The sequence below is a fragment of the Lactuca sativa genome, chromosome 3, assembly GCF_002870075.4.
Source record: "Lactuca sativa cultivar Salinas chromosome 3, Lsat_Salinas_v11, whole genome shotgun sequence".
NCBI classification, from domain to species: Eukaryota; Viridiplantae; Streptophyta; class Magnoliopsida; order Asterales; family Asteraceae; genus Lactuca; species Lactuca sativa.
Window position 1 is genome coordinate 164,902,599 of NC_056625.2, and position 11,302 is coordinate 164,913,900.

Consider the following 11,302-nt stretch of genomic DNA (forward strand, 5'->3'; position numbering starts at 1 on the left):
TAAATACTTATAAATTTCTTCTGATTCTAATTCTTGAAAATTTCTATAGTAATTTCCTATTAGAGTATTCTTCTAAACATCTATAACATTTGTCCCGATACCAAATGAAAGGGGGGGGGGGATATTAAAGGTGGTGTCTATTGTAGTGTGTTTTGTATCGTGTGTTTTGTGTTTATATATCGCGTATCGTGTGGTGTGTGTTTATATGGTTTGCAAAATCCATACTCGGTACTTCTCTTAAGTTGGTTCCTAAATATCAGTATAATTTTAGTTTTGTTCCATATAATTTTATTTTTATGTTTATTTTTGTTTTTTTATTTTTTTTTTCTCTTGTTCCCTATAATTTTTTATTCTTCCTTTTTATGTTTATTATTGTGTATGTCTGTGTGTATAATCTCAATTAAACAATTTTCCCCACCAGAAAAAGACATTATAATAGGCTCACTCCAGTCCTTTGTCTGTCCATATATGTGGGTCACCTAGTAGGAAATAAAAGATTATAAACACTATTAAGATGCGATATTGACAAATTTTTTTATAGACAATATTTTTATTAAACATACTTTATTTTATCTTAGAGTTTATTTTACAATAAACTTACAAATGAAAATTAAAATATCATACAAACATATGGGAACTTCAAACAAAAATTACATGATATTATAGGACTTAAGGAATTCCCTTTCAGGAAATCCCTTGGAAAACTAAAAGTAAATAATGGAAAGAAACTTACATACAAACTTGGATATCTTACAACATGTATGCAACAAACTTGAAGAGGAGTTCAAGAACTTTTAAGTAAATGGGTTAAGAGAAAGTGAGAGGGAGAGGTTTTTTTTTGCTTCTTAGTAGGTGTGTCTCACTTCTAAACAATCGTTTCTTTATATATGAAATTTAATAGTGGAATTATAACCGGGACTATTGAATATAATGCACAAGTGTCTTTATTAAGCATTGTGGGGGTCTTTGTATAGTTATTCATAAAGTTGATAGGTGATGTTTGTGGTGGTGGAGGTCTTGATATTAATTCTTGAAATAACACTCATAAAGAAGTTGTCGTCTAAATTGAAATCCTGGAATAGTAGTTACGATGGTCTTGTGTATTATTGTTGACTAAAGTTGCCTTTCTTATCTTTAAAGAATCTTCAATAGTAACTTTTTTTTTTTATCTTTTAAAGAATCTTCAATAGTAATTTTTTTCTTTTTTTATTATCTTCGAGAGAATCTTCAATAATACAAAATCTTCAAGTGTCGAGATTTGTCTGGCAAACGAATCAAAAAACTGCACCATTTGATTGATTGTTGTCTTCATCTAGATCAAATTGGTTTTCTAAATAATTGCTTCCACTTTCTTCGTTAGAGATGTTATCATTTGAGCAAGACAAATAAGCTGGCAAATGAATGTATTTTCTTGATTTATCTTCAATAATTTTTTTTATGAATTATCATCTAAATCTGGAATCATAGTCTTCAATATTTTTGAACCATTTTATTAACTACTTAATGGAGAGTTTCTTCATTAATTTTTTTTCTTTTTATTTTTTTATAGAGAAGAGGCTTCATAGTATTTTTTATAATCTCCTATCTGATTTGTAATATTTTGGAGGCTTTCTTGGGAATAATTTGGATTTTGGGCATCTTTATAATTAGAGGAATCTAGGTTTTCTGGAATTAAGGTGAAAGAGGAAAATTCTTGATTATTTGGACTGGGTGTAAGACTATATTTGACTAAAAAATCTCTAAGTTTCCCCTGTTCTCCAAGTGAATCCTAAATTTCTATTGTTTGTTTATTTTTATTTTTAGAGGTAAATGGAGTCCCCTGTGTCTCCTTATTTTTGTTTGTAGAGGCATCAGGAGTCATCTGTGTCTCCTGAGATTTTAGCAATCTCATAGCTATAACCAAATTTGGTAAGTCTTTCCCAGTTTTCGGACTCATTGGACTAGCTAGTAATTAACTTCTCTGGCTTACTAGTGCCTTCTGTATCACTCATTGAGGGAGTGTGTACCCATCTTACTCTTCTTTTGGGATCAAAAGAGGAACCAATAGAATGATATATTACTTATGTTTGTTGAGAATGAAAACTTTTTCATAAATTGTTAATTCTATTAATTATATCTTGTTTTTCGTTTCTAAGCTTGTAGATTTCTTCATTTTAAAAATTTGTAATTTTTTTTCATGGTTTCACAGTGATCACAAAACAAAATTTGACTTGAATCTTTGGTTACTGAATAAGTAACTGGAGGTTCTACATAATGCTTAAGAGAGTTTGATATATAAAAATACATGTCTAATTCCATTCATGTTATTGTTAAGGCTTGTTGATAATCATTAAATAATTTATATAATGGATCAGTAAATCCTTGTATGGCTTAAACTACTTCTATCTATGTGTGGAAAAAACCTGTCTTTCTACCCTTCAAAACAACATAAAATATTTTCTGTCTATCTATATGTGGAAGAAACCTGGTTAAAATGTTCTGATAAAGCATTTAAACATGAAATAAAATATTTTCTATATTTAGGATCCAGTCCATAGTCTATCCATAAATTATCTAATAAACAATTTTCTTCTTTACTAAGAGAAACATGTGGTAAAGCTTTAAAAGAAATATTACTATTTGGAAAAACTTGTAAAGTCTGATTGCCAAATCTAATATCATCTTAATAGTATCAGTTCGTAGATTGTATTGGTCTTGCTGCAAAAGAATTTACTAATGGAATTCCTTCTGGCCTGATCATACCGCGAAATGGTGGATGACCTCGAGGATACCTGAATTGGATCTAGACACCTGAGATGGAAAATACAGAATCATTTTTTCTAAATTTATTTTCTAATAATCTACTTAGAATATCAACAACCATATTATCTTTTCCTTTAATGTCTTCTGTATGAATAATTAATCTAGTGTTTGTTATTCGATCTAAGAAATTTAACCATCTCCTTCTACTAATTCTTTTGCTATCTCTATTCATTTTATTGTAAAAGGAAAAAATAGCTTTACCATCACTTCTAAGAGTCATTTCAAAATTGTCTAACGCATAATTGCTGACAAGTAGTTCTGCATCTATACTACTAATATTACATTTTTTTTTTGTATATTTACCGCTATTATATCTACAAACTCTTTCCAAATTTTTTTCACTAAATTTGTTTGGTTTACATCAAAGAATTGCTCCCCAAACGTTACTACATCCATCCGTTTCTATTATCAAATAATGTGTATATAATGGAATTGCTAATTCTGGGAGGTTTTTAATTTTTCTTTTAATATTTGTACTAATTTTATATCTTCTTGATTAAAATATCTTTCACATGTAATAGATGTTATAGAATATAAAGGTCCAACTAGTTTTCCTAAATCTTTAATCTATGGTTTAGCAAAATTTATTAAACACAAAAACTTTTGTATATGAGGTTGTAATTTATTTTTCCTTCTCCTACATTAACTCCTAAGAAATCAATATAGTTTTTAAGAAGTTGCATCTTCTTTTTACATATGATCAGACCACGTTTAATAATTTTTGAGAATATGATATGCAAGTGTCCTCTATATTCTTGTCTATTTTTACTAAATACTAAAATATCATATATATATATATATATATATATATATATATATATATATGTATATATATATATATATATATATATATATATATATATATATATATATATATATATATAATAGCAAAAATTTTATTTTTATTAAATATATCTTCCACTTTTCTTTGAAACATACTAGGGGCATTTTTTTATTCAAAAAGGAATGACTAGCCATTCAAAAAATCCTTTTGGACTTGTAAAAGCAGTCTATTCTATACTATTAGGATGCATTTTTATTTTTCAAAAACCAGATTTTAAATCAAATTTGGTAAATACTTTTGAATTTTGAATTCTTGTTGAGAGAAAAACTTGAGTAACACACTTGAACAAACGTTAGAACAAATAATAATGCGGAATGAAGTTTAACTCAGTGGTTCTTAAAGCTCAACAATAATAATAAGTTAGAGTTAGATAGTTAGATGATTAAATGCGGAGATATAAGGAAATATAAATGACAACAAGTATTATATCAAGAAGACACTTAAGTTGATTCTTAACAAGGATTGTAGTCAACCCAAGTTAGTAAATGAGATCAAACTTAGTGATTAAGTCAAAGATGAATTGCTTCGAAGAGATAACGATGTTAATATTAGAATCTAAAGATCTTTTAAGATGAGAAAGTAAGAGAGAATGTGATATTTCAAGATAGAGATAATTAATCGATGATATTCATTTAGTAAGAGAGTGCTCTATTTATAGAGTATCTAAGATTACAAAGTTAAATCTGTCTAAGGTTGTCATGCAAGGCACGCTAGACAAAGAAGTGTAAAGACATAAAAAACAGATAAAACTAAAACTAAGATTGATGACTTCATCTGGGGATATGGTTCTTGATTGCGGTGTGTAGCTTGACTGCGGGTCTTGTTGATGGCTTCAATCTCTTCAAGTTTAAGAGGGTCACTTTTATGTTTAAAAAATTCTATTGATTTAAAATAGTTTTTTCTGGTATGTTATAAGAATCATCTATTTTATTATCATTTATTCTTTTATAGTTAATTACCATTCTACTTTTTCCTCTTACTATTTCTAAATGTTTTCTTACTATGAATGTTGCAGATATATGAGGACTATCAAACTTTCTTATAACTCCTAATTTTAATAATTTTGAAATATGTAATTTGAAATCATCTATATCTTTGTTAGTTGGTTCTATATTTTTAGTTCTAATTATGTACGTTGGATTTTTGATTTTTAATTCACGTACTATTTTATCATTCTCCCAATATTTTAGAACATTTTCTCCTATTATTTCCATTTTTCTAGTTCTGAAGTCAATTGATCTATTTCATGTTAAGTTACTAAAGTTGTATAAACTTGCTCTGATTTTATGAAATTATAATCAACTTCTATAAAATTATATATTTCAACATTTGTTTCTTGTGTATCTGTTACATCTTTACTTTCTTCTGTTAACTAACATTCATTTTCTTCTTTACATTTACATGTTGATTCTATTTTACTAGTTTATGCATATTCAATTCGAGGAGGAAAATATATTGTTGTAATAAGGGCAAGAAGAGAATGTTTTTGAAAAGGAAGGTAATCTTTTGAAATTGTTAGAGCACCATGGTCTTTCAAAACCAAGCTTAAACCAATAATAAAATCATTGTTTTTTAGGTTTAGTTTTCTAACCCATGTCTTGGGTGGCAAAGTATATTATTTACTATAACCACAATTTGTATAAAAACATATTTTACACACCACTCTCTTAGATTTTTTTGAGGATAAAATTTAAAAACAAAACATGAGATATTATCTGATCCTAAACTCTTTTGCAGATTATGATTACATTCTTCTATATTCATTAATTCAAATCCTACTTCACTGGTTGAATCTTCATATTCTATATTTACTTTTGAAAATTCTTTAATGGTATTACATCTTGTGTTCCTCTTTTGTATCGTAATGGTTTCATCTATTGAGACTATACTATAAATTGATTCATTATCACTAATACTTTCATCTACAAGTATTAAATCTTCATTTACACATTCTATTAGTATATTATTTTTCTCATAATTGTTTTGTCTTTTTGGATAAGTTCTAGCTAGATTTTGAGTACTATTGCAAACAAAACAACTAAGTTTGTTTTAATAATTTCTTTATGGTTTGAATTTCTAACATGTATTTTTTCATCTAAATATGGTTACCTTCTAATATGTTTTCTTAAATAATATTTCTTTTGATTCATTTTCTTGTATTTTACATAGTTATTATTTCTATGTGGTTTATTTCTTAAACCATAAGTTTGGGGTGTATATATGTCACCATAAAATTTGTAATCACTTTGTTTTAGTTGTTTTTGTATTTGTAAATCTACACATTTTTCTTCTAATATTTTTATAATAAATTGAGATCGTGGTGTTATAGTTCATAAATTAGTTGGATTATTTTTAACCTTTGGTAATTCATTCCATTTTGTATGAATTTCTAGTCCTAAGGGTCCATGTAATTTATGAAATAACTTTTCTCCTATTTCTTTGTTAAAAGTGTTTCCTGCAATAGTAGTTACATAAACATAATGATTTACAATATTTTTAACATATAAGCTACTAGTCCAATTTTTTAAATGTAATTGTTCTAAGTCTCACATAGCTTTTTTCTGGACTTCTACATGTCCTGAATTTGGATCTGATCCAGTTATTAATGCATGTATTTTGTTAACAAAATTATAAGGACTACTTCCTAAATTTCTTAATTATATATATATATATATATATATATATATATATATATATATATATATATATATATATATATATATTCCTCTGTTTGTTCATTTTTACAAGCTTCACATATTGCTTTTACACTTTCTCCTAAAAATATTTCTAAATACTTATAATTTCTTCTGATTCTAATTCTTGAAAATTTCTATAGTAATTTCCTATTAGAGTACTCTTCTAAACATCTATAACATTTGTCCCGATACCAAATGAAAAGGGGGGGATATTAAAGGTGGTGTCTATTGTAGTGTGTTTTGTATCGTGTGTTTTGTGTTTATATATCGCGTATCATGTGGTGTGTGTTTATATGGTTTGCAAAAGCCGTACTCGGTACTTCTCTTAAGTTTGTTCCTAAATATCAGTATAATTTTAGTTTTGTTCCATATAATTTTCTTTTTATTTTTATTTTTGTTTGTTTTTATTTTATTTTATTTTTTTTCTCTTGTTCCCTATAATTTTTTTATTCTTCCTTTTTATGTTTATTATTGTGTATGTCTGTATGTATAATCTCAATTAAACACTTTTCCCCACCAGAAAAAGACATTATAATAGGCTCACTCCAGTCCTTTGTTTGTCCATATGTGTGGGTCACCTAGTAGGAAAAAAATGATTATAAACACTATTAAGATGCGATATTGACAAATTTTTTTATAGACAATATTTTTATTAAACAGACTTTATTTTATCTTAGAATATATTTTACAATAAACTTACAAATGAAAATTAAAATATCATATAAATGTATGGGAACTTCAAACAAAAATTACATGATATTATAGGACTTAAGGATTTCCCTTTAGGGAAATCCCTTAGAAAACTAAAAGTAAATAATGGAAAGAAACTTACATACAAACTTGGATATCTTACAACATGTATTGTAACGATGCAAATTTCCAAAACAAATTTTTTTATTTTCAAAATCATCGTTTTTCACAAAATAACATCAACATATTGTTTCAAATGTATTTATCACAAAGACATCTCCCCAGAATCCAAAACATAAACTCCTCAAGTGTGTACGAATCATGTCGGCGCCTTCCCGCGCTCATCACTGGTATCTGAAACACATCACACAACAACTGTAAGCATAAATGCTTAGTGAGTTCCCCAAATATACCGCATACAACACATACGCCACTCAAGGCTATAATACGACCCTCCGGTCGATATGTCTCAGCGGGACCCTCCAGTCTCGTAGCTAATTGGACCCTCTGGTCCGTTCATAGCTTGTTGGGCCCTCCGGCCCGGTCTGTATCGTTGGACCCTTCGGTCCGGTCTATAACAACATACACATAATCTCATACATAACACATAAGACCCTCTGACCTACACAGTATACCACTCTAGGTAAGTATAGTGAGAAGACTCACCTCGATGTCTCGGTAATCGTCTGTCTCGGAATAAACGTGATCTAGCCTCTGCCTAATCATACAAAGTAATACACTCATAAATACAACTGCACTCAACCCTAAAGGTCAACAAGGTCAACGGTCAACTTTGACCGGACTCGGCGAGTGCACTAGGGCGACTCGGCGAGTCTATACGTGTCCACTGACTCTCTTGGATCCTCTCTCGACACGCCGAGTACTTCTCTGACTCGACGAGTTCCACTTGGCATGAATCGCGGGGCCACCACGACTCAACTCGCCGAGTCTGAAGAACAACTCGGCGAGTTCCGGCTTGACTCAGTCCCCCCGACTCACCCTGACTCACTGAGTCACTCCCTCAACTCGGCAAGACCACTCACTAAGTGATTACGGGCAAACTTCATACTACTCGCCGAGTCTGTTCTTCAGACTCGGCGAGTTCATGCCATGCATAAACTCAAACTCACTTCTGAGGTCAGATCTGTTCCATACAATCATAGATCTGGCCTCCCCAAGCATGATAATCACGTAAAGTCCAAACCTTGATGCCCAAACAACATCTATTTGCTCCTATATGATGTTTTATCCCCATATCTCATAACCCTTGGCCAAAACTCCCATGAATCCTCATAAAGCTTAAGGAATAAAGCTTCTCTGGACCTCTATGGATCCCATTTCAAGCCTCATCACAAATAGGGACGAAATGGACATAAAATCTAACCAACAAAGGGGTCAAGAAACCCTAAACCCCCATGTTCATCATAACAACAGAAAAGGGAGCCAAAATATTACCTCCAAGGTGATGTTCTGAGCTCCAAATTAGAAGGATGTCCCCTCCCTTGCCTCCTCTTAGCTAGAATCTCCTTTGCCTTGCCAAACAATGCTTCAAAGGTTAACAATGGCCTCCTCTCTCTCCCAAAATGCTCAAGATCTCTTTAAGGTTTCTCTCTAGGCTTGGTGGCCGCAAATGACGACCATAAGCCCCTTTAAATAGGTCTCAAACCCTGGAAATTAGGGTTTCATTAAACCGCGTGGACTCGTCGAGTCCAGACGCGGACCCGCGTGCAAAACCGCGATCCTACTCGGCGAGTTTAGACTCCAACTCGCCGAGTCTCCTCACATCACCCAAAAATAAAAGAATAAAAATAATACCTGGGAATCCGGGTGTTACAATTCTCCCCCAATAGAATCAGACTTCGCCCTCGAAGTCTCACTCTGCAAATAACTCCGGATGCTGCTCACGCATCTCACGCTCCAGCTCCCAAGTTAACTCTGACCCTTTCCGATGCTGCCACTGGACCTGCACCAGTGGCACCTCTTTATTCCTCAGGACCTTGATCTTTCGATCTCTGATTGCCACTGGTCTCTCATCATAATTCAGGCTCGCATCCACCTGAATATCTTCTAGTGGCACTACTGCCGACTCGTCGGCTACGCACTTTCGCAACTGCGACACGTGGAAAGTGTCGTGAAACTTACCCAACTCTGCTGGCAACTCCAAACGATAGGCTACCCTGCCTACCCTCGCGACCACCCTGAAAGGACCAATATATCGGGGCCCCAACTTGCCCCACTTCCTGAATCGAACCACTCCTTTCCAAGGAGAGACCTTCAGGAGCACAAAGTCGCCAACCTGAAACTCAAGCTCAGACCGACGTCTGTCCGCATAACTCTTCTGACGACTCTAAGCGGTCAACAACCTCTGTCTGACATGCTGGATCTGCTCTGTCTTCTGAAGCATGATCTCGGTACTACCCATCACGTGCTGCCCTACTTCTCCCCAGCAGATAGGAGTCCGACACCTCCTCCCATACAACGGCTCAAAGGGCGGCATGCCAGTGCTCGAATGATGGCTGTTGTTGTAAGAGAACTCTGCCAAGGGAAAATACGTGTCCCAACTTCCGCTGAAATCCAACACACATGCTCAGAGCATGTCCTCGAGCGTCTGAATCGTCCGCTCACTCTGCCCGTCGGTCTGGGGGTGGTACGCTGTACTAAAATGCAGTTTCGTACCCAATTCCTCATGAAACTTTTTCCAGAATCTAGAAGTGAAACGTACATCTTGATCTGAGACAATCGAAATCGGCACTCCATACCGCGATACCACCTCTCTCACGTACATCTCCACCAACTTCTCCACGGAAGAGCTCTCACTGATGGCCAGGAAGTGAGCACTCTTTGTCAACCTATCCACAATCACCCAAATTGCATCGACACCCCTCACGGTTCTTGGCAATTTGGTGATGAAATCCATGGTAATCTGTTCCCATTTCCACTCGGGAATCTCTAAAGGCTGCAACTTACCATGCGGACGTTGATGCTCGGCCTTAACCCTGCGACAGGTCAAGCATCTCTCTACAAACCATGCGGCATCCCTCTTCATACAGGGCCACCAATAATCCTTTTTCAGGTCCAAAAACATCTTAGTGGCCCCGGGATGGATCGAGATTTTCGATCGATGAGCCTCCTCCATCAAAATGGTACGCATTCCGCCCGCGGACGGTACCCAAATCCGACCCTGAAATGTCATAAGCCCCCGGCTATCGGTAACGAACTCCGATACCAGCCCGACAACTCGTTCCCTCTTCTGGCTCTCAGGTTGCACAACCTCAGCCTGGGCCCCTCGAATAGCATCCAAAATCGGGGTCATCACCGTCAATCTCAAACATACATCTCGCAATGGGGCACTCTCCGCCCTACGGCTCAGTGCATCGGCTACAACATTAGCCTTGCCCGGGTGGTACAGGATCTCACAATCATAATCCTTGACCACGTCCAACCACCTCCTCTGTCGCATATTTAGGTTGGTCTGATCCATTAAATACTTCAAGCTCTTGTGGTCCGTGTATATCGTACTTCAAACCCCGTACAGGTAGTGTCGCCAGATCTTGAGAGCGAACACTACCGCTCCCAGCTCCAAATCATGAGTGGGATATCTCGACTCATGAGGCTTAAGTTGCCTCGATGCATATGCTATCACATGCCCCCTCTACATATGCACCGCTCCCAATCCGGATATCGATGCGTCACAATAAACCACAAAATCCTCCATCCCTTCTAGAAGGGCTAACACTGGGGCTTCGCATAACTTCCTGCGAAGTGTCTCGAACGAGGTCTGCTGCTCCGGACCCCAAGAAAACGCAACACCCTTCCAGGTCAACTTGGTGAGGGGAACAACGATATTGGAGAAATCCTTAATAAATCTCCGATAATAGCTGGCCAATCCCAGAAAACTCCTGATCTCGGTGGGTGATCTCGGCAGCTCCCACCTCATAACCGCCTCAATCTTGGTCGGGTCGACTAAAATCCCCTTCTGGTTAACGAGATGCCCCAAAAACCGGACCTCTCGTAACTAGAACTCACATTTGGAGAACTTGGCATAAAGCCTCTCCGATCTCAGAACTGCGAGGATCTCCCTCAAATGCTCCTCATGCTGCTCTCTGGATCTCGAATACACCAGAATGTCGTCGATGAACACGATCACCGAGCGATCCAACATTGGTCTGCACACCCTGTTCATGAGATCCATGAACACCGCTGGTGCATTGGTGAGTCCGAAAGGCATCACCATGAATTCGTAATGCCCATAACGAGTCCGGAAGGCCGT

At 34.9% G+C, this 11,302-nt stretch overlaps 1 long non-coding RNA gene across 1 annotated transcript; it reads right to left on the reverse strand.

Moving 5' to 3' along the window:
* Window positions 1-259: 259 nt before the first annotated feature.
* On the reverse strand, window positions 260-852 carry LOC122196912 (uncharacterized). Its single transcript, XR_006189413.1, has 2 exons — window positions 734-852; window positions 260-479 (listed from the first exon to the last, which is right to left on the reverse strand). It is a non-coding gene; the product is annotated as an uncharacterized LOC122196912 (long non-coding RNA).
* Window positions 853-11,302: the final 10,450 nt, after the last annotated feature.